This window comes from Anolis carolinensis, chromosome 4 (genome assembly GCF_035594765.1).
Source record: "Anolis carolinensis isolate JA03-04 chromosome 4, rAnoCar3.1.pri, whole genome shotgun sequence".
NCBI classification, from domain to species: domain Eukaryota; kingdom Metazoa; phylum Chordata; class Lepidosauria; order Squamata; family Dactyloidae; genus Anolis; species Anolis carolinensis.
In genome coordinates, this window is record NC_085844.1 from 207,839,990 (window position 1) to 207,866,792 (window position 26,803).

A 26,803-nucleotide genomic window follows, 5' to 3' on the forward strand; every position below is an offset into this window, starting at 1 on the left:
AATTCATCCTTAAAGCTGACTGAAAGAAAGTTCTTTCCACTGTATCATCATGCAAGGTATTACACTTTATCAAGGCACAGATGAGCTGCACTGTAGCACTGCAGACAGAGCAGCATTATCATTCTATGCCTCAATCTACTTCCCCATGGTTTCAAAATAGATCGGCTGCAAACCTATGCATTTTAGGAAGTCTGGCACCTAGTTACTGGAGTTGGTACTTCAGGCATCAGACTCATCAATAAATTGACATAATTAAAATTAATCGATGCAATTTAAAAATTGAAAAACCCAAGGAATGCATCCATAAGATCACTTTAGCATAAACACTATGTTTCAGTTTTCTACGTAGATACAACTTACCTTAAGTTGGTTAGTCATTTTTTAGGGGGTCAGACTGTGACAATTGTTATTGTTTTATTTGTTGTAACTGAAACATTTTTATAACCTCCATTTGGTAAGCTATACACTCTGTTAAATACATAATGCAAAACTCAAGATCACCTTATTTCACTCTAGAATAAAATAAACTTTTACAATAAAGAAAGTATGTAAATCCTTAATATCTACTGCAGTGGTTCTTAACCTGTGGGTCCCCAGATGTTTTGGCCTTCAACTCCTAGAAATCCTAAGAGCTGATAAACTGGCTGGGATTTCTGGAAATTGTAAGCCAAAACACTTGGGGACCCACAGGTTGAGAACCACTGATCTATTGGGACCAATGTAAATTGTGGGATGTTAAAGCTCTCAAAACAACTGATTTTAATCTAAAATCTTTTTACTTCTTGGTGGAAAATTAGTCATTGATGTCAATGGAATCCCCCCCCCAAACCTAGCACTCCCAATTTTTTGTACAAAGGCCAGACAGGAAACATTTAAATATCCTCAACCCATATGTGTTTGCCCTAGTCCACATCAGAACAGTGTGCACTTACTTTGGAGTAAAAGAAAATGGCTGCTGTGCATTTACCATAACAAGTTATCCAGGAACACCTGGCCCCTCTAAACGAATTCAAGTCTCCAGGGCTGGATCATCTACATCCAAGAGTATTGAAGGAACAAGAGGAAGTTATTTCAGAACCACTGGCAATCATCTTTTAGAGTTCTTGGAGAACGGGCGAAGTCCCAGTGGATTGGAGGAGGGCAAATGTGATCCCTATCTTCAAGAAGGGAAAAAAGGACGACCCAAACAATTACTGTCCAGTCAGCCTTATGTCGATACCAGGCAAGATTCTGGAAAACATTGAGGATGTGGTCTGCAAGCACTTAGAAAGGAATGCGGTCATCGCTAATAGTCAGCATGGATTTATTAAAAACAACTCATGCCTGACTAATCTGATCTCATTTTTCAATAGAGTTGCAAGCTGGGATGATACAGGAAATGCCATAGATGTAACGTATCTGGATTTCAGTAAGGCCTTTGACAAGATCCCCCATGATCTTCTGGAAAACAAACTAGTTAAATGTGTGCTAGGCAAAATTACGGTTTGGTGGATCTGTAATTGGCTAAGTGAACAAACACAAAAGGTGCTCACCAATGCGTCTTCGTCATCCTGAAAAGAAGTGACGGGTGGAGTGCCACAGGGTTCCATCCTGGGCCCGGTTCTGTTCAACATCTTTATTAATGACTTAGATGAAGGGTTAGAAGGCATGATCATCAAGTTTGCAGATGACACCAAACTGGGAGGGATAGGTAATGCTCTAGAAGACAGGAATAAAATTCAAAACAATCTTAACAGATTAGAGAGATGATTGGCCAAAACTAACAAAAGGAAGTTCAACAGGGGCAAATGCAAGGTATTCCACTTAGGCAGAAAAAATGAAATGCAAAGATACAGAATGGGGACACCTGGCTCGAGAGCAGTATGTGTGAAAAAGATCTTGGATTCCTTGTGGACAACAAGTTAAACATGAGCCAACAATGTGATGCGGCAACTTAAAAAGCCAATGGGATTTTGGTCTGCATAAATCCCATTGGCTTTTTAAACTGCCACATCACATTGTCCAGGGAAGTCATGCTACCCTTCTATTCTGCTTTGGTCAGACCACACCTGGAATCACACTGTCCAATTCAGGGCACCAGAATTGAAGGGAGATGTTGACAAGCTGGACAGTATCCAGAGGAGGGTGACTAAAATGATCAAGGGTCTGGAGAACAAGCCCTATGAGGAGTGGCTTAAAGAGCTGGGCATGTTTAACCTGCAGAAGAGAAGGCTGAGAGGAGACATGATGGCCATGTATAAATATGTGAGGGGAAGTCATAGGGAGAAGGGAGCAGGCTTGTTTTCTGCTGCCCTGGAGACTAGGACACCGAACAATGGTTTCAAACTACAGGAAAGGAGATCCCACCCGAACATTAGGAAGAACTTCCTCACTGTGAGAGCGGTGTTCAGCACTGGAACTCTCTGCAGCGGAGTGTGGTGGAGGCTCCTTCTTTGGAAGCTTTTAAGCAGAGGCTAAATAGCTATCTGTTTGAAGTGCTTTGAATCCAATTTCCTGCTTCTTGGCTCTATGATTTATGATTCTATGATTTTTCATGCAATTTAACCCAGAATGGCTTGGGTAAATCTTTGTATTAAAAAACAATTATTTTCAAAAGGCTTAACTTCCTGTTTGTTTTAATGGGCTATGGATCCACACTGCTACTTCAATAGCAATATAGCAGTGTCATAAAAAGTAGTGACATGTTGTCAGTCTGTAGATAAAGAAACCAGCTCACGACTGAAAAGTTCCCTTTTAATTATCAACCATGCAAAGGTCTCTTGAAGGACATATTATGCTGTATTATTAATCACCTACCACTGTCATAATTAGAAGAAGGCAGAGCAAATGGTGCAGTGCTGCTTTTGATGGATTAGCTCTACTTTAAATACTAATCCATGCTCCTGTAAAACAACAGTCCTACAAAGTAAAGCTTCCTGTGTGTGTGTGTGTGTGTTTGTGTGTGTGTGAGAGAGAGAGAGGGGGGGTGAGAGAGAGTGACTTTGAGACATTTCAAGACTGGTTAGCTTTGTGACACCTCACACATGTGTTTGGGAAGGGATAAATTGTCATCCAGCTCCAGGTTAGATTTGGACAGCACTTTGATTCTTTATTTAAGTCAATTGAGTCCATGGCCCCACTGCTGTGTGTGGTTTGGATACAAGTGTCATTCTGAGATTTACAATTTGATGTGCTACATAAAGGTTAAATGGAACAACTCCATTTCAAAAGGAGGATGGGAGGCTTTAAGATCTAGGAAGTTGCTTATGGTAAATCTCTGTGTATATACTGAGAAAACATTAACACAGCAATTCCTGAAGCAACGAACCTGCCTTCTTATGCTTCTGGAATTTTAATAGGCTAGCTGCTCTCTTGCAGAACAAAGTGTGCAAAGTCCAGTCTTGTCTGGAAATGAGAAAGGAGAGCAAACAGGCAAAACTGAGTAAGTGCACACATACCTCTCTTTCAATAGAAAGGACATTTGGCTGCCTGTTCAAAACTTTGATTTGGCATTCCATTTTCTTTAAAATGAACTGAAATTCCTGACCTTTTAAATTCCTAGCAGGTTGGATGCAATTCACAGCTTGGAACATGATAAAATTGAATATATATATCTATGCTGCAGCCTGTCCTTAGAAAACATTTGGCCACCATCCTGAGTTTGGATGGTGTACCTGTTGTTTAGAGCATCTAAATTATTGCACATTAGCTGCTATTTTTGGTTGTGATGTGATGCCATTGTAGACCATGCCGCTGATGCTGCTAAGTCTTCTCAGAGAAGCAGCTGTTTAAATAGTAGACTAGATAATAATATAGTTTTTGACATCCTTCTTTGGCTTATTGCTGTATGACAAAGCAGTATAGCTGCCAAGAAAGATAATTTCTATCCAATCAAGGACAGCAAACATTTGTCAGGTGGGAGAATGCCTTTCTCATAGGAAGCATCACATCTCACCAAGAACAAATGACTCAAGATCAAGGTTTCTATGAATTCTAGCAGAGATCTAACTTTATTTTTATGGCAGATATGACATTTAAAAAACCAAATGTTTGTACTTATTTAAGCATAATACATCACTAACTGAGCAGGACATTCTCCATCCTTGTGCAGCAAGGATCCTTGTTATCCTTCAATAATATTGTAAATCTTTGTTTGAGGAAGCTTTTGTCTAACTGATCTTAATGAATCTTTGTAGTTCTTCAGCGTTAATGTGGGAAATGTTGTATTTTCCAGGGTGCACAGCTCTCCCCTGAAAACTACAATGGACAGCTCACCAGTCCACTCCTGACCTTGAGGGGCGGGGTATCAGAGATTGTGTTCCTTCACATGTAGAAGCCTTCTTTATACCCTTAAAGATAATAAAAAATCATACAACGCTAGGAGCAGCAATCAAATTGTGCTGCTAATAGCTGGCCATTTTTTTTTTGCCAGAGCTTCACTAAAGAGGTTCTTCTCAATGCTAAAGAGGAATCTCTTCTCTTGGAATTTAAATTCATTTGTTTATTTTATATTCTCTGGGGCAACAGAAAACAAGCTTACTTCATTTTTAGATGACATTTCTTCTGATATTTAAAGATGGTTGGTTATATCACCTCTGTATCTTGTCTTTTCCAAGCTAAACATATTATTATTATTATTATTATTATTATTAATAATAATAATAATAATAATCTATTTATATTTCATCCCCTCTTCTCAAAATGATTCAAGATGGCTTACAACAGAAGAAACACAACGTAGTAATAGTAAACATACAGCCAATTCCACCTTAAAATATACAATAATAAAAGCATAAAAACACCATAAACACTTTATGGGTGTCACTGATGGACATGAAGGTATGTGACAGTTAAAACATACACTGAGATTAAAAGGATTACAAACCTGACCCTGCATTCCAGAATCGGGAAGCTATCACTGAGAAGGCCCTTTCCCTCGTCCCCACTAACTGTGCTTGTGATGGTGGTGGGACCGTGAGAAAGGCTTCCCCGGTGGACCTCAGGGCCAACATTTCTTTTAAAAGGAGGGGGGAACAACTTTTCTAAACAATTGCAAAAGATTCAGAAATGTTACATTTAGAATGAGGCTTACTGACAAGTAAAACATATATAGTGACAGGATACCTTCATCCATGGCAGTCCATTGCAAGTATACCAAAGGAAACTTAAGCTTGCTGTGTCAAAAGAAAGTTTCTTGTTTTCAGAACAGGGAGTTATGGTGCAGTACTGCAATGCAGCCATTAAAAATTGACGCTCATACAAATCTTCTTCTCATTACTCTGCTCATTTACTCAAACACTGCTTTGCTTTTCTCCCACTGTGTGAAGAAGTCACATCACAGAATACAGCAAGAAAGAGTGCAAATGAGGAAGAGCACGCTATTTGGGAGAGGTGTAGCAGTCTGATTTTGTCTGAGCCTATTGGAAAGGCAGGACTCTACCTGCCCCCCATGAGTTAATTTGCACTTTGAACTCAGGTTGTAGCCACTGAAGTAATCTGGACACAAAGATAGTAGGAAAGCTAAAATGGGAATGTTTAAAAGCAGTTTAAAGGGAGAAGGGCAACAGAGAAAGAAATCCAAATGATCAAATATGAAATATGCCATCAACGCTCCAAGTTAGATGAAGGATACAACTGGTTTTCTAAGGAGATCCAATGACATAACTCACAACATCAGAGGAACATTGTTCTTCTTCCAATGTGATATTGGCCATCCTATGTCAGCAATATCCCTCTGAATTCTACACTGGACAAATAAAATAGTCTCTACCCAAGGGGGTTCGTGAACATAAATCTGACATTAGAAATGGAAATATCCAGAAACCAGTTGCAGAACATTTCAACCTTCTTGGATACACAGTAAGGGATTTATAGGTTTTGATCCTTAAATCTGGAAATGACAAAGAAAGACTAGAAAGATAAACAGCTGGGAGTGAATTATATCCACAAATTCCAATCCATTAGCAAAGATATTAACATGGAAAATGGCTTCATGACATATTTGTCTATTAATGGAAGTGTCCTTGCTATTCCACATATAACAAAAGGAATATTTTCACAAAGTAACACTTGGTAAGCAAATCCAATTTGTTTCGCAAATGAACAGACTGTATCACTTCACATGTCCTTTGAACATTGGCGTATGATTGCATCTTTCTGGATCCTATTATATTTTATCCCATTCTTACAACTGTAACAATTCGCTTTATGCCTGAGGCCTTATGCTAATAGGTAGGTACCGCATCTGAAGAAGTGCCCTTATATCCAGGAAAGCTCATACAAAAATAAAAACCTATTAGTTTTGAAGGCCACTTTTCTGGATTTTCCTCCCCCTTTCTCCTCCCTTTGTATGCAGTATGATGACTTTTTGTGCTAATTTTAAGATAGAAAGAAGAAGAAATTATTTATATAGGAGTTGGACATTTGATGAGTGACTCCCAGCAGTTTGACATGCATGGTCTAATTTATTCTGGTAGATTTTGATAGGAGTATGCTTTGTACTTCTCAAGGATTTGAGAAGTGGTTGTGTTAAGTCAAGGGACATTCTACTTTTGCCCTACTAATGTATAAGGTCTTTGAAGCTTTTTATTAAATTATGAGACATTTGCCTTTTTTCTTTTCAGACCATTGGAGCCCCCAAAGCAAACTCTATAATCAGCACAGCAGAGCTGATATTGGATTCCCTGGGGTGGGTGTGGGGGTGTGGGGGTGGGTTGGGGATCATAATTTAAACAAGGCTTTTTCTAAGCTTTGCCAGTGGCTGTGGATCTCGGGTCCCATTCTTGGATATCAAGCATGGGAGTTGCACTCCATGCTGCATTTGTTGTAATTAAGTTGTAGTTGTTGGGTCCCATACCTGGAGAAAGGGAGGATATAAATCAAATAAATAAAGGCACAAAATAATACTTTCCAGTTCTGAGACAGTGCTGCTTTTCTGCTATACTTTCTCATCATGGTTATTAGAAAACAAGTCAGATTTCTCAATCAACATGCAACCTGCTCTCCTCCCCTTCTGCTCTCAAAGTGCAGACTGGGTATCAATAATTCTCTTCCTAACCGCAGCAGGCCCTGGCAGATTCATTTTTAATCCCTTTCATCCATTAATAAATAAGGTGCAATAATATACCTGCAAATGTTTTTTCTTTACTTAGATAATAACATCATAGCCTTCTGATGTGATCACTTGATGCCCTCCGCAACAACCTGAATGCAGACTAATCTAAAGGAGAAAAACAGAAGGAGACTAGGGAGCAAAGGCAATCTTCTGCAAGGAATTACTGATTGCAAGTATGAAGAAAAATTAAATCCATGAAATCATGTTTTCTAATTTAACATGGCCTGATGCAATAAATCTGTAGCAAAACAAATTTATTTGTGGATGGAAGTGGTTGGACATGTAAGGCGTTATGCTACAATGACCTTGCTTGGTGTTTTCCATTGCTAGAAAAGAAACAGTAGAAAGTAATGACTTGAATAGAAATGTATTACCTTTGGGAGTTCATGTCTTCTCATTTAGTGTGGTCACAGAATCATAACAGGGAGGGAGTGGGGGTTTGTAGGTAGTGCAGCCCTTGCTTAGCGCAGAAAATGAATTGCAGGTCCATTCCCATCAGGCAGCTAACCACCTTTTGTACCAGCAAGCTAGATCTGACCATCTTCCTAGAATATTGTTTCCATTGCCAATTTGTTATTCCCATTTAGGCGTTTCTCCTAATGTTTACCTAAAATTTACTTTCCTTTTTAGCAAATCCTATTGGATCTAACCGTTGCTTCTGGGGGCAGGAATTCTTTAATTGTTTAAAGGATGCCATTGCCTTTTTTTCCCTAGTTTTTTGCTTCCCTGGACAAATCATTTTCACTTCCTTTCAACTTCTGTCAAAAGGAAGGGGTGGTTTAAGAGCACACAAGATCTAATATGTTGAAGCACATATCTAACCAATCCTATACTATTATTCCTGCTGACAAAATATGTCCACTGCATGAGTATAGTTAGCAATGTACACTAAATGGAGGAGGTGGGACAAAAATATTTAAATGGATGAAATAAAGACAATTATGTATGGAGCCAATATAAGTACCTTGAAGGATGGGGCCCCACAATCATGGTGCAGCTATTCGAATGACTACATCTCATATCCATTACAAGCAAACATCTTGATAAAACAAAGAATCCAAAACAATAAACTATGGTCAGTGGAAGACGAATTTCCATTATTTTGGTTGTAAACACTTTAAAGCTACATATGTTAGGACTAGTACATTGGCCTGTGCCTTGAAAGAAACTGGAAGGCAGTGTAGTTGTAATATAGCCAGCAAAACACACACTACAAACAAGCTATCTGGCTGCATTTTGCACTAAATGCACTTTCTGAATCCTCTTCAAGGGCAGATACACAGAGCACATTTCAGTAGTCTAAATGAGAGACAATTAAGTCATGAATCAATGTGGCCAAAACTGTGTTGTGCACCAGTCTCATTCTCTAACTACTTTGAAGAGGTATTCAACATATTTATAAATGACTTGGGCAATGGAATAACAAGCATGCCCATCAAATCTGAGATGACACCAAATTAGGAGGGGTAGCTATAACCCAGAGGACAGAATCGGAATTCAAAATGGCTTTAACAGATTGGGAAACTGGGCAAAAAAATATATATACCATAAATGAATTTCAACAGAGAGAAAAGTGAAGTACTAAAAAATTGAATACAAAGATGTAGAATGGGTGACACCTAGATTGACAATAATACCTAAGAAAAAATTCTAGAGGTTTTAATAGACCACAGGTCAAATATGAATCAACAGTGTGATGTGGCAGGCTTTATCCATAGGAGTATGATGTGGCAGGCTTCAGTCATAGGAGTATATGTCTAGATTGAGGGAAGTAAAAGTACCACTATATTATACTTTGGTCACCTGGAATACAGTGCCTGACAATTCTGGGCACCACAATTCAGGAAGGATATGGGTAAGCAGGAATGTGTCCAAGGGAGGACAGCCCAATGGTAAAAGGTCTGGGAACCATGCATTATGAAGAACAAAGTAAGAAGCTGTGTATGTGTTGTCAAAGGCTTTGATCTCCGGGTTCACAGGGTTGTTGTATGTTTTCCGGGCTGTATGGCCATGTTCTAGACGTTTCTCAATACCTCAGTTCTCAGATACTGAGTTCTAGAACTCAGTTTCTCCATATCTCACAACCTCTGAGGATGCCTGCCATAGATGTGGGCAAAACGTCAGGAGAGAATACTTCTAGAACATGGCCATACAGCCCGGAAAACATACAACAACCCAAAGCTGTGTATGTTTAGTCTAGAGAAGAGAAGGTTAAGAAGTGACATAATAGCTACATGTAAACATTTGACAGGATATCATATTGAAGATGGAGCCAGCTTCTTTTTGTTGCTCCAGAGCCTAGGACACAGAGCAATGGATTCAAACTATAGGAAAAGATATTTCACACAAACATTAAGAAGAACCTCCCGACAATTAGAGCTGTTTCAGAGTGGAATACACTGCCTCAGAGAGTGGTAGGGTCTCCTTCCCTGGTGGTTTTTAAACAGAGGTTGGATGGCCATCTGTCAGGGGTGCTATGATTGTATATTCCTCCATGGCAAGGAGTTGAACTGTATATTCATTGTGGTCTCTTTATTTATTTATTTATTTACAACATTTTTATCCTGCCTTTCTCACCCGTAGGGACTCAAGGCGGCTTACAGGGTTGGCAAAATTCAATGCCCAAAAACAGAATTCAATAAAATCAACAGCAATTACATCAATTAAATACTTAATAAAAAATTATACAAAATTTAAAACACATAAATACTTCAGTCCATTCCTCCAAATGCCTCATACATAAACCTTAGTTTGGGCCGTGTCAGATCATAATGATTATTCATTGAATACTTGCACACAGAGCCATGTCTTTACATTTTTCCTAAAGCTAAAGAGTGTCAGGGCCTGCTGAATGTTACTAGGAAGGGCATTCCACAGCCGAGGGGCCACCACCAAGAAGGCTCTGTCCCTCGTTCCCACCAGCCGCACTTGCGAAGCAGGTGGGACCGAGAGCAGGGCCTCCCCAGACGATCTCGGGGTTCTTGATGGTTCATAGGGGGAGATCCATTCCCCCTATGGAGATCTCCTCCAATTCTATGTTTCTATAAGATATTACATTTATCTGTATGACAAAACAGGATAAACTAAAAGCATAGCATATGTGTATTTTATTCATTCTATTTTGGGACTTAAGGGAAGGCCAAGCTCCAACACTTTTGGGCTTCAGAAGAGCCCTAAAAATATGATTATGTGCTTTTAATTTTATCATTGATTCAACAACAAGAGAAGGGGCAAGGCCTTGTTTTATCGGGCTAGGCCCCATCTAAGCCACCCCGAGTCCCTTCGGGGAGATGGGGCGGGGTATAAAAAATAAAGTTATTATTATTATTATTACATCTGGAACTAAGTATGCACAGGACTTAGCTCTACAGTAAGGTCAGGGTTTTTTTTTGAAGTGAGCAAGCTGCATATTCAGAATACCAATAGAGCAAGTGTGAACATAATAACAAGAATGCTTTGAAATATACTGATCTTACAATGTTACACAAGTCTTAAATTCAAAAAACAGTGATTGTCACAATCAAAAGTTTAGAAATTCTCAAGCACAGTGGAACAGGCTGTTGTCAAACATTCAGAAAACTGTGCTCTGCAGCTTAAGATAAGCTGCACAATACATTGGTTATCCAAAGTATGATCTGAGAAATCAAAAGTGCTTATCTTAAACATGAATTTAGGTCTGATCCAGCAACTGTATTCCCCAACCTGCAGAGAAAGGGAACTTGAAATAACCATGGGGCATTGTAAATTGTAAGTAAGTGTGCAATATGTGAAACTGTAGAATATATTTGCCATTTACATGGCATGGGTTATCAAATTGAGTTCATCATTTGACAGTTTTATAATTATTTTAGGGCATGGATCGGTTTTGAAAGTGCCTTGACCCTTTTCCTAAGGAAGAGGATATTCAAATCTAGAACTGTTTGTTCATTTGAATACTCATGTTCATATATAGCCTTTTCTCAATTTACTGGCTTTGAAAGAAATCTCTGACACTAGGCATCCCTTCCAGACTAGCCCAACTGGTTGTGTCAATAATCTGTTTTTGTGTTGTGTAACTAGACCTGGCATTCTAGTGGCGCTTTTCTCTCTTGCTTTCCCCTCAGACCAATTTAGTGGCTTATCAAGGGAATTGTACTCTTTTGTGTTGATCAAGCGCAGGAAGACAGATCTCTAATAAACACTGCTTGATTAAAGCAAACACACAAATGGCCTCTGAGGAAATGGTACAGGTGAACACAAACAGACTTGAATCCCTCCATACTTAACTTAATAGAAATCAAGAAAAGGAAAAGCAAGGATGATTAGTAAAAAAAAAATTGTTACTTGCTCCCCAAGGAAGAGGGTTGCAGTGCAGTTCATTTCCTTTGTATGAATAAGAGCATTGGAGTCTTAAGGTCTTGAAATGATTTTTTTTTTTTGCAAATATACAGGGAAAGCATTTTAGGAGCAAACCAACCCTGAAAGCAGTTACCCCAAATACCAGTAATGCTTAGGGACACCAGATTATTTAATTTTTTCAAAAACCTGAATCCAAATAATGTACAGGAAAAAATATAATATATGTCACAGATATTTTCATTTTTATTAGTGCTAGCTAAAAAGTACTAGTTCATGTATTAAGTGAAGACCTGGTATAATCAAAATTTATATTGCCAAATTGCCTCTATTAAGCCAGGCACAAACACACAGCAATGGTTTTAATCAGAACCATTCCAAAAAGCAGGGGAGATGGATATATATATAGCAGAGAAGCAGAATGCTATTCTTTTAATAACAACCTTGATCACACCATAGTTTCCCTTCAATTAGTTTCTTTTCACCAATAACTTGGAAATCCAAATTCATAATATTCTGTGATGTTTTCACTAAAAATGATTTTAAAAGAAAAACAGCATAATTTTGTCTTGGGTTTTGCAATGTAATCACCTGTGCTTTCAACAGTTGTAATGCTCACCATAGTTGATATCTTCTAATGGTTTTGTCTTATATGGGCAGTGAAGACACTATATATTCTGCCAGGTTTTCAGTGGGTTTTATTTGTCTGTTAATTGTGCTATCTTTTGTTTGTTTCTACGGTTTCATTTTTGGGTTGCTGTGAGTTTTTCGGGCTGTATGACCATGTTCCAACAGCATTCTCTCCTAATATTTTGCCTGCATCTGTGGCCAACATCTTCACAGGTTGTTTTCATTTTTCTTTCTTGTATTTTATGTTATTGTTATAAACTATCTTGATGGCACTTATGTAGGAGGTGCTCAAAGATGTGAAGATCTCTTCAAAAAATGTCATCCAAATTATCTTTGTAGGTATACATTTTGCAGTATAAAACCTTCTTTAACATTACAAAAAAATTACAAGACTTTATCTTGAGCAAGCAAACTCTTCAACCACGTCTGTATTAAAGGGTAGGGCATAGATGGTGAAGCCCAGTCTCCAGTATCTTATGACTAACAGATAATAATAGACCTAACACCATTCATTGTTTAGATCAAAAAAGGGAGGAAAGAACAATGATCTCAATCCAACATCCCCAATTTGCAACCAGTGATGCTACTGCTGATAGCAATGACCATTTTGTGAGTATTCATAGCAATATCTCTGGGGTTCTTGCTGTGTGCTTCATCCTGTGCTTTGCAGATAGCTACTTCTGCCCCTGAGATTCCTGCCCCACTACACCAATTTACACAACTGAATTCCAATTTAGCCTTCCAAGTATCCATCTCATCAGATAATTCTTCTATCCACTGACATCTAAACAATCTTAAAGCAGACTTAAAGTTGAATCAAATATAATTTATATCAACTTCATCTATTAATTTTAGCAAAAGAAACTTAAAATTGTGACACCAAATTTCAGTTCAAGAAATTAATTTTTGAGACCAGTTTTTTAAAACAAATGGCTGCATCTTGTTTATTGAAAAAAAAGTCCTACCATTCTAGAATGTGAGCATAAGAAATGCCATAAAATGAGTGCCTCAAATGCATGAAATTAGTTACAATCCCTGCATACTGATGGAAGTAGTTGGATGGAATGTTAACCGGTCCAGAGCGGTTCTGCATGGCATTGCAAAGGACAAGGCTATAAATTGTTTCAGAAAGTAGTCAGGTCTTTTTATGGTTGATGCAACAGTGCAACAATTTGCTTGAAATTTTCAGCATCTAAACCTTATTTTGGGGATTCAATTAACTTGTCATCCACAATGACTTTGTGGCTTCTGCAATAATGAAAAACTTCCTACTCCCCATGAACCCCAACCCACCGATACACACATGCTTTATTTCTAAATAGAGATTACAGTCAGCCCTCTACATTGGTGGGTTTAACTTTTACAAAGATGGGAATCACTAAATCCCTCAGAGCAGGGCCGGCCCTAGGTAATTTTCAAGTGTAAGTGAACAGAAGTTTGCCCCCACCCCCCCACCCCCAAGCCAATCACTGAAAAATAAAAGCGTTGGATAAGCAAAAATGTTGGATAATAAGGAGGGATTAAACATCACATTACATTATGATTTTACAAATTAAGCACCAAAACATTATGTTTTACAACAAATCAACAGAAAAAGCAGTTCAATACATGGGAATGTTATGTAGGAATTACTATATTTGCGAATTTAGCACCAAACATTGAACTGGGATATAGGGCAGTATGGACTCAGATAACCCAGTTCAAAGCAGATATTGTGGGTTATTCTACTTTGATATTCTGGGTTATATGGCTGTGTGGAAGAGCCCTGAGGGTCCTTCCACACAGCCATATAACCCAGAATATCAAGGCAGATAATCCACATTATCTGCTTTGAACTGGATTATATGGCAGTGTGGACTCAGATAACCCAGTTCAAAGCAGATATTGTGGGTTATTCTGCCTTGATATTCTGGGTTATATGGCTGTGTGGAAGAGCCCTGAGGGTCCTTCCACACAGCCATATAACCCAGAATATCAAGGCAGATAACCCACAAGTATGTTTCAGTCTACTTGGAATACCTGAAGCGTGTTTAAGAACCGGTCCAAGAGTCCAGAAGAGCCTTGACACCCCATATGACCATCATCCCAATTTCTTTGCTAGTTAACTTGAACCCAGTATGCTTTATTATGCCAATTGTTTGCCTTAGATCAGGCATGGGGCAAACTTCGGCTCTCCGGGTGTTTTGGACTCCAACTCTCACAATTCCTAACAGCCAACTTGGCAGCACTTTTAACTGCCATGACTCAATGCTGGAAAATATTCGGGCAGGTGACTCCTTCCTTCAAGCCCAGGTATCTGAAGCAACCAATCAGGGAACTGCACCTCAGTCCTCCCTGGGAGTGCTCAGAGAGCTCCTTCGACCCCCTCCTGAACCCCCCACCCACCCTGAGTCCCGGCTTATGGCACTGAGGAGTCAGGCGAGGACTTGGGGCTGCTGCAGGAAGTGCCACAGGTCAAAGGGGCTGCCCACCTTGGCCGCTCCATAGGTGCCCCCGTCGCCCTGGCACCTGCTTTCCATGCCACCACCGCCCTCCATTCCTCACCAGTGCTGGGAGCAAGCTGCAGCCACCACACCCGAATTTGAGTGGCCTCCTCCTCAGGACATGCCCCCAAGGAGGAGACTTCAACTCCCAACAACCTCACTGCTTTGGCTGATGCTCGGGGTTGGTGGGAACTGGAGTCCAATACACCTGGGTCCCCACCAAAGCTTGGGAAGCACTTGAAGGAAGTGACTCTGTGCCTTTGCTTTAAAGTGAAGGCACCTCGGCGCCACTTTTAACTGCCATGGTGGCCCGCCTGCCGCGGAGGCCAGGCCAGGTCATGGCCACAGAGGCAGGAAGGCCACGCCTGGGTGGAGGTGCCTCAACGGTGCCCCCTAGAGGATGGAGCCTTCAGAAACTGCATACTTGGCCTAATGGTTGAACCGCCCCTGCCTTAGAGTGATCCTATGGTCAATGTCTGCCAGAAGTTGATCATAGAGACATTCTGGAAAACCTAGAGATTCTCCAGCATGATTCTATGGCAGTGATTCTCAACCTGGGGTCCCCAGATGTTTTTGGCCAACAACTCCTAGAATCCCCAGCCAGTTTACCAGCTGTTAGGATTTCTGGGAGTTGAAGGCCAAAAACATCTGGGGACCCCAGGTTGAGAACCACTGTTCTATGGTCACTGCCTGACAGAAGTTGAGCACAGATTCACTCTAGAGAAATTTGAGCTTCTTATAGAATTTTTCTTAGTTTAAAACAGTGGGTTTTAAAATTCATGGTTTCCCCACTTTTGCAGGAGTCCTGCACCCCCTCCCAACCCCTACTGTATATGAACAGGGTTAATACTCTATCATTTCCTTCTTGCTCTTATGAATTTGTTGTCTTGGGTGCATCCACCACTGCTATTAAGAGATCCACTATTCCATCTTCTGAATTTCCAAAATCTATTCAGGTCTATTCAGGTTTATGTCAATTATGCTTAATAAGCTATAACTTTTCATGTGATTTTTCATGGTACATTACTACTGTGTTAAAGGAAAGTTCCTTTGAATTTATATTAATATCAATGTAATGTATTGTGAATGGGAAGTCTCACAGTGTATGTCCATTAATGGAATAATGGGTACTAGGCATAGCTAAAACAGTCAGACAGACTTGAGTGCTGCTTAACAGTGTCACCTGCAGCAGAAACATTTAACCAAGGTCATGACCCAGCTCTGAGGGCTTGTAAGCACCAGCAGTGAAAAATGCAAAGAAGAGAATAGGAAAAGAGGGAAGGGATGGGAGGGACAGGGGAGAGGATTAGCAAATGTTTTATAACTGGCTTTTCCTGAAGCCACTTTTCATCAAGACATTCTTCATTCTATAGCAAAAAGCATGAGTAATAGAACTGAAGTTTCATTTGGGGGGCAAAAATTCCGAACATATCTGTTGCAAAATATACGTCGTTTTAAGAAAAGAAGAAGCTATGGGTTTTCTATTATTTTCATATCCACCTAATGCAAAATCCACAATATTTCTCTTATTATTCTGTGATCAACTACACCTGATATTGTTAAAATTCAGATTTTAATTTATATGATAGCTATTACTGTTTAGTTTAGTTGTTCCACATTCTTTCCAGAAAGGCACCAGTTTTTTGTATGCTTCCAGTGTTTCACTTGAACAGTTTGTCATAGGGACATATCATGTCCCTTAGGGAAATTTATAAACATGCATTTCTGTTCATTTCACTTGGTGAACTTGAGAAATGCCTGTCTAAAATAGCATTCAATACAAATGAAGTATTTATTTATTTACAGTATTTATATTCCGCCCTTCTCACCCCGAAGGGGACTCAGGGAGGATCACATTATACACATATAGGGCAAAGATTCAATGCCCATAAACACATCAAACAGAGACAGACAGACGCAGAGGCAATTTAACCTTCTCCTGAGGGGATGTTCGATTCTGGCCACAGGGGGGAACAGCTGCTTCATCATCCACTCTGACGGCACTTCCTCATTCCAAGTTGTAAATTAGTTAAACTTGCCTCCCCACTTTTATAAGTGGTACCTTATTTCCTACTTGATAGATGCAACTATCTTTTGGATTGCTAGGTGTGATGAGTCATGGGCCATGTAGTCCCGTTCCTGGCACTGTGGTGCTAGATGAAGAGGAAAACTTGGGTTTTTCACCGTTTCAGTCAGAATTGGAACTTTCCCAGCCAGATTTGGAAACCTTGCACCTGCAAGAGATTTGTCTTCCAGAAGTCTGTCAAACAAGCCCTGAACCTAAATCTCCTACGTTTTCTCGCCATGAGTTTTGTAAACAACAGAGGGGAGTTCAAGCGGCCTCTCGCAGGAGTGCGAGGATAGCTGCTAAGCATTCAGCTGATTAAGTCTGCTTTCCATGTGAAACTTAAGGAGTCACACATCTGGACTCAGAGAATAGCTTTCGTTTCTGGTTCTCTAGAGAACTCCTCTTTGGCGGGAAAACGGGACCCTATTTAGGTGTTTTACCCACAAAGGGATCTTGCGGAGTCAATTCGTCAGCTACCGGAGTAGCGTGTGTGGACAGCTACTCCGTTTCCAAGCCTCGTTCCTGTTTCAAGCCTTGTTCCCGATTTCAAGCCTTCGTTTCCAGCCTTGTTTTACTCTCCGGATCTTGCCTTGTTTTCCGGACCTCGCCAAGTAATTCCACGGATCCTATTCTTGCTCCTCGTTTCCTTGTTGCCTTGAATCAAGCCTTGTGTTCCAAGAATCAAGTTATTTCCTAGCCTTGCTCAAGTTCATGGACTAAAGGACCTTGTCATCTCCCCTCACTTGCTTGGCAAGTGAGTGTTTCGGTTATTGGATTACAACTTTGGACCTTAATATTTCATATTGGACATTGTTTCCTTGGACTAATTTTGACCTTTCCTGAAAGGTCTACTCCTGGACTAATTCATACGCTTGCTTTTATTAACTTTATATATTTCCTTAATAAAGATATTAGATAGATTCTGGCTTCTGTGTATGGTTATTGGTGCTCTGCTGCCTGGGTCGTGACAGTTTGACTCCGCCACCCTAAACACCAATTAACCTAGGCCAGTATGTCTACCGGAACCGTGCCGGGTGGCCAGCCACTCAGCTACACCATCGACAAGGACGAAGTGGACCGCATCCGTGACAAGCTCAATGCGCAGGATGGGGAAATAAGGGGTTTGAAGGAGCGCGGAATCCGTCTCCCGGCCATGGCGTTGCCAACCAAGTTTTCTGGAGAAGCTTCTAAGGTTCATGTTTTCCGTCGCCAATGCCAGGCTTATCTAGAGGCCCGTGCTGCCGAGTTTCCCCAAGAAGACATCAAGGTGGCGTGGATATACAGTCTCTTGGACGGGCCAGCGGCCAACTGGGCGACGGCACTGTTCCACCAAGTCTCCCCACATCTAAGGTCAGTGCAACATTTCTTGGACCACCTTAAGGCGACCTGGGGAATCGAGGACAATTTGGAGGCAGCCGGACACAAACTCCGGCGCCTCTCCCAAGGGGACAGACCCTTGTCCCAGTACATAGCCGAGTTCCGAGTGCTGGCCCACAACACCGGCTGGAACGATGTAGCCCTCAGAGGACAATTTCGGGAGGGTCTCAACATTGAGATGCTGGAAGAAATCTCCAAGGTGGATCCTCCCCACTCTCTTGAAGCACTCATTGATCAATGTTTATGAGCTGAAGTCATGCTTGCCAACAGAAAACAATGGGTCCGAGGCCAGAGCGGTAGAGCTGGGGTGAAACCTCCCGCTCCCACCGGCGTCCAGCCGCGTCCAGTATGGAGACCCCCGCCACCAGCCCCATACCCCAGAGGGAGCGAGGAGGTGCCGATGCAGTTGGGCAATGTGCGTCCCAGATTAGATGCCGCCGAGAAGGCCCGCCGCCAATGCCTAAATCTCTGTTGGTACTGCGGAAACGGGGGCCACTTCGCCAGAGAGTGCCCAGCCAAAGGGAAGCCCGCCGCCCGTCTGGCGGCGGCGTCCTCCACGGAGACGAAGGCGTCTGAGGCGGCTGGCGCACAGCCGGCGGGGGAAGCCAGCGACCGGGCGTAGAGAGGCTCGCCAACCCGGTCAAAAAACCCACTCAAGAGCCGCCAACCGGGGTCCTGTTTCTTCTAGTGGTCACCTTGTGGTCAGCAAAAAAAGGACCCGTCATGGTCCATGCCATGATAGACTCCGGAGCCACCAACAATTTCATTGATAGAGAGTATGCCGACTCTCTGGGATTACAATATCATGACTTCAAGAATGCCCGTGTGGTGCAAGCCATCGATGGCCGCCCCCTCAAGACGGGTCCCGTAAGCCAGTGGTCGGAACCCACCAGAATGTGGATAAGGGAACATATGGAAGAGATTTCCTTCTTTGTTACCGAGGTTCCCCATTTCCCTGTGATTTTGGGAATTCCATGGCTGACACTTCACGACCCAAGCATCTCCTGGTCCAACAGAGAACTGCAGTTTGCTTCAAAATATTGCCAAAACCATTGCCTTGTAGCCAAGGTCTGCCATGCCACAGACACTGAACCCATTATCACCTTGCCCAAGAAGTACTCAGAGTATTGGGATGTATTCAATGAAAAGGAAGCCGAGAGATTACCCCCACATAGACCTTATGACTGTGCCATTGACTTGGTGGAGGGGGCCCCGATCCCGCGAGGACATCTCTACTCCCTGACTGAACCGGAGCAAGAAGCTCTCAGGGAGTTTATAGAGACAAACCTTCGCAAGGGATTCATCAGACCCTCTCAATCCCCAGCCGCCTCCCCAGTGATGTTTGTGAAAAAGAAGTCAGGGGACTTACGCTTGGTGGTGGACTATAGAGCATTGAACAATATCACTAAGCGGAACAGCTATCCCCTGCCCTTAATCTCGGACCTACTAGACCGACTTCGAGGAGCCAAGGTCTACACCAAGCTGGATCTTCGGGGGGCTTATAATCTAGTTCGCATCAGAGAAGGGGACGAGTGGAAGACCGCCTTCCAGACTAAATTTGGATTATTCGAGTCCCGAGTTATGAATTATGGATTATGTGGAGCTCCCGCAACGTTCCAGCATTTTGTCAATGACATCTTTCAGGATTATCTAGATCGGTTCTTGATCATCTACCTGGACGATTTTTTGGTGTTTTCTAGATCACAATCAGAACATGAGAACCACGTCAGAATGGTATTACAACGATTGCGGGATCATGGACTTTATGCCAAGCTGGAAAAATGCGCTTTTGATCTACAAGAGGTAGATTTCCTGGGGTACCGCGTCTCGCCACTAGGGCTCTCCATGGACCCGGCAAAGGTTTCAGCAGTATTGGAATGGCGGGCGCCAACCAACAAAAAAGAGGTGCAACGATTCTTGGGGTTCGCGAACTATTACCGCAAGTTCATTCCAGATTTTGCCCGCTGGTCTGACCCAATCACCAGCTGCATCCGTGGGAAACAGCCCTTCCGCTGGACAGATCAAGCAGAGAAAGGGTTCCAGCAACTAAAGAAATTATTCACGTCTCAGCCAATCCTTCAGCACCCAGATCCTGAATCCCCATTTGTCGTGCAGGCGGACGCCTCCGATGTGGCAATTGGGGCTGTACTCCTACAACCAGTGGGAGATCATCTTCATCCTTGTGCCTTTTATTCCCGTCAATTGACCACACCAGAGAGAAATTACACCATTTGGGAAAAGGAACTATTGGCCATAAAGGCAGCCTTTGAAACCTGGAGGCATTGGTTAGAAGGGGCCAAATTTCCCATTGAAGTCCATACTGATCATCGGAATCTGGAGCATCTAAGAACTGCCTGCAAGCTTAATCAGAGGCAACAACGCTGGGCTTTATTCTTTGAACGTTTTAACTTCCAAATTCATTATGTAACCCCAGCCCAGACCAAGCAAGCAGATGCTCTGTCGCGGAAACCGGAATACGCTGCAGGGCGCAAGGAGACCTTTGAGTCCCAGCTGCTACAACCCGAGAACTTTGCCACGCTCACGGTGGGAAACACCAAATCCACTCCCATTGAATCAACTCCCTCTACCCCAGGACCCCTTTGTGCTCAGGAAATCAGGGCTAGTCAGCAAGCAGATGCCTGGGCACAGGATCAACTTCGCCAAGGGCTACATTTTCCCTTTTCGCTTAAGGATGGGCTACTTTGCTATAGAAATCATGTTTACATCCCCCCAGGGCCGGGCAGGGAAAAAGCACTTCGTCTGTGTCATGACTGCAAGCCAGCAGGGCATTTCGGACTATTCAAAACCATGCATTTGATCCTAAGAGATTTCTGGTGGCCCAAGATCCGCAAGGATGTGGAAAAATATGTCAACACCTGCCCAGTATGCCAGCGCTCCAAGACAAGAAGGGAAAAGCCCTCAGGGCTTCTACATCCCCTCCCTACCCCATCTCGCCCATGGGAAATAATTTCTGCGGATTTTATCACCGATCTACCACCTTCCTGTGGATTCACCACGATCCTAGTGGTGGTGGACCTTTTTACCAAGTTAGCCCATTTCATTCCCTGTGATGGCCTTCCCACGGCCAAAGAGACTGCAGATCTATTCCTCCAACATGTTTTCAGATTGCATGGATTGCCCAAGAGTTTGGTCACAGACCGTGGGTCCCAATTCACCTCTCGTTTCTGGAAAGCACTACAAAAACTATTGGGCATAGACTCTCGTTTATCTTCGGCTCACCATCCCCAAACGGATGGGCAAACTGAGCGCACCAATGCCACTTTGGAACAATACCTTCGCTGTTATGTGAACTACCAACAGGACAATTGGGCTTCCCTGTTACCGCTGTCAGAGTTTGCCTACAACAATGGGGTCCAGGCTTCAACTAAAGAAACCCCGTTCTTTGCAAACTACAGCTTCCATCCACGTTTCTTCCCCCCAGTCATTGAAACCTCAGAAGTTCCCGCAGCAGAGGACTGGCTGCAGGAACTCACAGCGGTGCAACAACTTTTGCTCCAGCAACTGGACCAAGCCAAGGAGAACTATAAACGCCACGCTGACAAACATCGCCAGCCGGGCCCCGAAATCAAGGTAGGAGACCGGGTTCTTCTGTCCACTCGTTTTTTGCCCTCCCATCGCCCTTGCCGGAAGTTAGATGCCCGTTTCATTGGCCCCTATCCAGTGGTGGCGCAACTTAACCCCGTGACTTTCAAACTTCAACTTCCGCGCTCTATGCGCATTCATCCAGTGTTTCATCGCTCCCTGCTCCTTCCGGCGGATGGTGTGCGCCCTGATGCAGACCGGCCGGCCCCCACTCCTGTTTTGGTAGATGGGGAAGAGGAGTTCGAGGTTCAGGACATTTTGGATTCTCGCTTTCACCGCCGCCGCCTACAATATCTCATTGACTGGGTGGGTTTTGGCCCCGAGGAACGCTCTTGGGAAGACGCTTCCACAGTCCACGCTCCCGATTTAACCCGCCGCTTCCATCAGACCTATCCCTCCAAGCCGCGGCCTCGCGCCTCGGGGAGAGAGTCCCAGTTTGAGAGGGGGCTTGAGGAGGGGGATAGTGTGATGAGTCATGGGCCATGTAGTCTCGTTCCTGGCACTGTGGTGCTAGATGAAGAGGAAAACTTGGGTTTTTCACCGTTTCAGTCAGAATTGGAACTTTCCCAGCCAGATTTGGAAACCTTGCACCTGCAAGAGATTTGTCTTCCAGAAGTCTGTCAAACAAGCCCTGAACCTAAATCTCCTACGTTTTCTCGCCATGAGTTTTGTAAACAACAGAGGGGAGTTCAAGCGGCCTCTCGCAGGAGTGCGAGGATAGCTGCTAAGCATTCAGCTGATTAAGTCTGCTTTCCATGTGAAACTTAAGGAGTCACACATCTGGACTCAGAGAATAGCTTTCGTTTCTGGTTCTCTAGAGAACTGCTCTTTGGCGGGAAAACGGGACCCTATTTAGGTGTTTTACCCACAAAGGGATCTTGCGGAGTCAATTCGTCAGCTACCGGAGTAGCGTGTGTGGACAGCTACTCCGTTTCCAAGCCTCGTTCCTGTTTCAAGCCTTGTTCCCGATTTCAAGCCTTCGTTTCCAGCCTTGTTTTACTCTCCGGATCTTGCCTTGTTTTCCGGACCTCGCCAAGTAATTCCACGGATCCTATTCTTGCTCCTCGTTTCCTTGTTGCCTTGAATCAAGCCTTGTGTTCCAAGAATCAAGTTATTTCCTAGCCTTGCTCAAGTTCATGGACTAAAGGACCTTGTCATCTCCCCTCACTTGCTTGGCAAGTGAGTGTTTCGGTTATTGGATTACAACTTTGGACCTTAATATTTCATATTGGACATTGTTTCCTTGGACTAATTTTGACCTTTCCTGAAAGGTCTACTCCTGGACTAATTCATACGCTTGCTTTTATTAACTTTATATATTTCCTTAATAAAGATATTAGATAGATTCTGGCTTCTGTGTATGGTTATTGGTGCTCTGCTGCCTGGGTCGTGACACTAGGTCAGCAACAAACAGGGGCTATTTTTTATTTTTAATTTATGGGTGCTCACCCCACCACGGGCTGGCCTCGAACTCATGACCTCATGGTCAGAGTGATTTATTGCAGCAGGCTGCTCAACAGCCTGCGCCACAGCCCGGTTCATTTCATTGTTACTGTGATTGCTGCTCTTCAGCCCAGCTTATTATGGATAACATTCATGATTCAAATAAATGACTGTATATGTTAAATAACAAACCATGCTATAAAACATTGGCCCTGTATGTGCCCCATTGGTAGGGATGCTGACTGGGTATGAGAAATGTAATCCAAGGCATCTGCAGAGTATATCGTCTATGCTGAGTGTTGTAGAAATAAATAAATAGAAGCTTTACCATAGTTTCTGAATCAAGATAAACCCTGCAGTATAATAAAATGTCACTCAGGCTTGTGTGACAAGTAACAGTATCTTTACTTCAGTTCAAAAGTTTAAACAGGGCAACAATATGTATAGCAGTCTTTCTGAATTCACACAGAGAACATAGGGAAAAACAGTCTCTTTAAACAGTCTTTAAATATGCCTTGTTTGCTTTATAAATAATCAGGCTTCGGAGAGCATGTCAGCCATTTCCTTCCTGACCAGTTTCCAGTCAGCTGCTCTCTTCCCTCTCTGAGATGAAAGTGACAGTTAAAAACCATTTGCCTCAGCACCAAGCTAGAGACAGCAGCCAATCGGAATTCTGGCTCCTGCTGGCTCAGCCAATCAGCTGTTGACACATGTCCTTTCCAGTTAACTCACCACATAGTGGTGCCTCTTTTACAAACCCTCACAGTCTAGAAGGCAGTTAAGAGAAGTGCAATCCAATAATAGAATCATAGAGCAAGAAGAAGCCACAATGGCCACCCACTCCAAGCCTTTCCTGCATGATTCCACAGCTAAAGCACTCCTCATTAGGGATGGAAAAAAAAGATTATTATTCCTTCCCAGTTTAAGAAAACAGGATTCTGGACAGTTGGGAACGCTTTTAAGGAAGAATAATAGATGAAGAAGACTCTTAAACATACATCCCTCCAATTTTGAAGTGTTGAGGAGAAAAAGGCTCTTTTGGATGTTGGAGTGCCATAATAATTCTCCCCAACATGTGAGGATGAAATAGTCAAGAATTTACATTTCTATGCAGATAGAGAACTACCCAACCTCTGTTTAGATATGTCCAATGAAATAGAGTACATCACTTTCTCAGGAAACCTATGTCATGGCAAGACAGCTTTGATTATTCCTTCATAATGTTTAGAACTAACATCATTTCTGCTCATTTGAACCCACTGGTTCTTATTTCACTCTCTGAAGTAGAAAAAACCAAGTTTGTGTCATCTTCTGCATGACTTACCACTGGATATGCAGCATTTTGCTACATCTACAGAGATGTAAGAGGTTAGAGAATGCTGTGAGTTGAGTATCAAATCTGCGAGTGTTACTGTCATTTTCTCCCTTAGGAATCCAAGAAAGATAGCAATAGAAAACCTATGAGTCTACTGAAAAGATACACAATGGATAGGTGAGTGAATAGTCTATTTCTAAATAGGCCCTAATTGGATACTGTCCCAGTGTCATAAAGATATTGTAAAGAACTGCATTGTGTGCCTCTGATTTGTGACTTAAATCACATGCTTTACTGAAGTTGTGAAATATCCATAAACTTGACTCTTGCAAAATAATGGACCCAACTATATAAACTAGTGTTAACACTTAAAGTGATGTGACTAAAATGGTTTAACAGGTTGTTTGGCTGTTGAAATGATTCAATTGGCAGTTCCTACTGCTAAAGGTTTTAATGGTCTCTCTCTCTCTCTCTCTCTCTCTCTCACACACACACACACACACACACACACACACATATATCCAACTCACATTTCTTCCAATTATGTCAGTCTCCTTTACATTCCATTTGCCTCTTGGGATTTCTCAAGAACCACATTTCTTTTAATAGGTCTGGGCCAGAGAATGCCTTCACATATACCTGAATTGATGATCATTCACAGCACATCCTGTAATGATTTTTTGTATAAGCTGCTTCTGCTTATAAACTCCCTTCTGTTTTCAGAACCTTGAACAGCATTTAAAAATGAAGTCTTTCACCAATGGCTGGTGAAGGAAACAGTAACACTGTACAATAGCATTATTTGTCAGTGGGCAAATCTACACTGACCTGGTATCCTGAATGGGGGGCTAAATGATGCATGAAGCTGATTCAGGTTAATGAGGGCCAAAGCTGCTTAACACAACTTGAACCACAATAACAACGTTCATGGGTTGCTCCAAATTTTCCCTGGGAATCCCTGGGAATCCAGAACAAACTGTTACTTTGGACCAATGAAGCAGGTGGACCCGTTGCAAGATGGAACTGGTGTCAACTGTTTATATAGCTGTTCCATATTTCTTGGGCTCAGGTGGCCTGGAGACACAGGATGGCACTCACCTCAATTTGTTGTTACAGTGGCCAGCAGACACGCCATGGCTAATGTTAGTCACTCGTCTCCTGGAGTGAAGCCTGCCAGAGCAGTGAAATGATCAGAGAAGGGTGAAGGGACAGGAGGAGCCAATTCCTCCCCTCCCCATTACAATCCCATATTGCATTGGCACCCTGGTCAATGTCACCTTAGGCAATGAGTGACCAACTGTCGCAATGTCACACCCACTGACCATGTGATGAGAACAGAAAGAAACTGTAAAGGTGGCCATCTAATGGCACTGAAACAATTTAGGCTCTGCCAGATGGTTAGGATTCCCTCCTGCTTCTGCAGCGGATGGGAAGTTGGCAGTCAAAACTTTCCCAGGGCTAATCTGGAGCACTTGCCATTCCAGATTAGTCCTGGGACAAACATCCATGTAGTACTGATAAGGACGAGAAACATGTAGTTCAAAACTTTTTCCAAGATTGGAACTCAAGATTGTTTACAAATTAAAGTAATTACATTATAATTAAAATCAGATAAAACAATCAACATTAAAACCAAATTCAACTATTAACCATGTTAAAAACAATTGAAAACATACAATTTAGAACAATACAGACATTTATATGCTAAAGGCTATCCAAATAACAAAAAAGTCTTTGTCTGTCTTTAGAAGGACAGAAAGCAAGGAGTCAATCTTGGAGGGAAATTCAAAGTGTAGAGGCTGCTAATGAGAGGGCCCTCCATATCTGTAAGGATAGTGGAACTGAGAGGCTGATCCTTTCCTTGGGTCTCAGGACCTGGATATGCCCATACATAACTTCATATGGAGAACGATAATGTCCAGTATAGCCTGGACATAAACTATATAGGGTTTTATATGTCATTTTCAGAAGTTTGTGTTGTGTCTGGACACAGACCAGCAGGCAGTAGAACTGTTGGAACAGGGACTTCCATTATTTCTATAATCAGCCCCAAGCTTTTCTTGGTTCTCCAAAGCTCCAGGCCCAATTTTATTTCCAAATGCACAAATGCCACTCCTGGAGGCATTCTAGAGTGACAAGTTACTTTTTTGGAATCTACCATGACCCTCCATCCCAACACCCCCATTGTTGCAAATGTATCGCTGAATTCTAAACTCACAATCAGAAGTGATCCCTTGTTGCCATTTTCAGCTGATTTATTAGTTAAATATGGTGTGATGTTGCCTGCTAGGCATATGCAAAAGTAAAAATTGGTGCCTGATCTTGCGAGGGCTGTCCATCCCAGTCTATACTTATTTACATTTTTATTAGTTTTCTATCACATTTTAAATGAAAATGTGCAAAATTTAAAAGGAGGCATAGAGATAGTCAGAACATTAATGAAAATGTACAGTGAT

At 42.2% G+C, this 26,803-nt stretch overlaps 1 long non-coding RNA gene across 1 annotated transcript in view; it reads right to left on the minus strand.

The window, feature by feature from the left end:
- LOC134298437 (uncharacterized) overlaps nucleotides 1–5,338 on the minus strand; it is a 43,269-nt gene extending 37,931 nt beyond the window's left edge. The window contains exons 1-2 of the long non-coding RNA XR_010005527.1: nucleotides 5,104–5,338; nucleotides 1,533–1,698 (exon numbers count right to left, since the gene is read on the minus strand). This is a non-coding gene — a long non-coding RNA (uncharacterized LOC134298437). The remainder of the gene's footprint in view (nucleotides 1–1,532; nucleotides 1,699–5,103) is intronic.
- Between the last annotated feature and the right edge of the window lie 21,465 nt (nucleotides 5,339–26,803).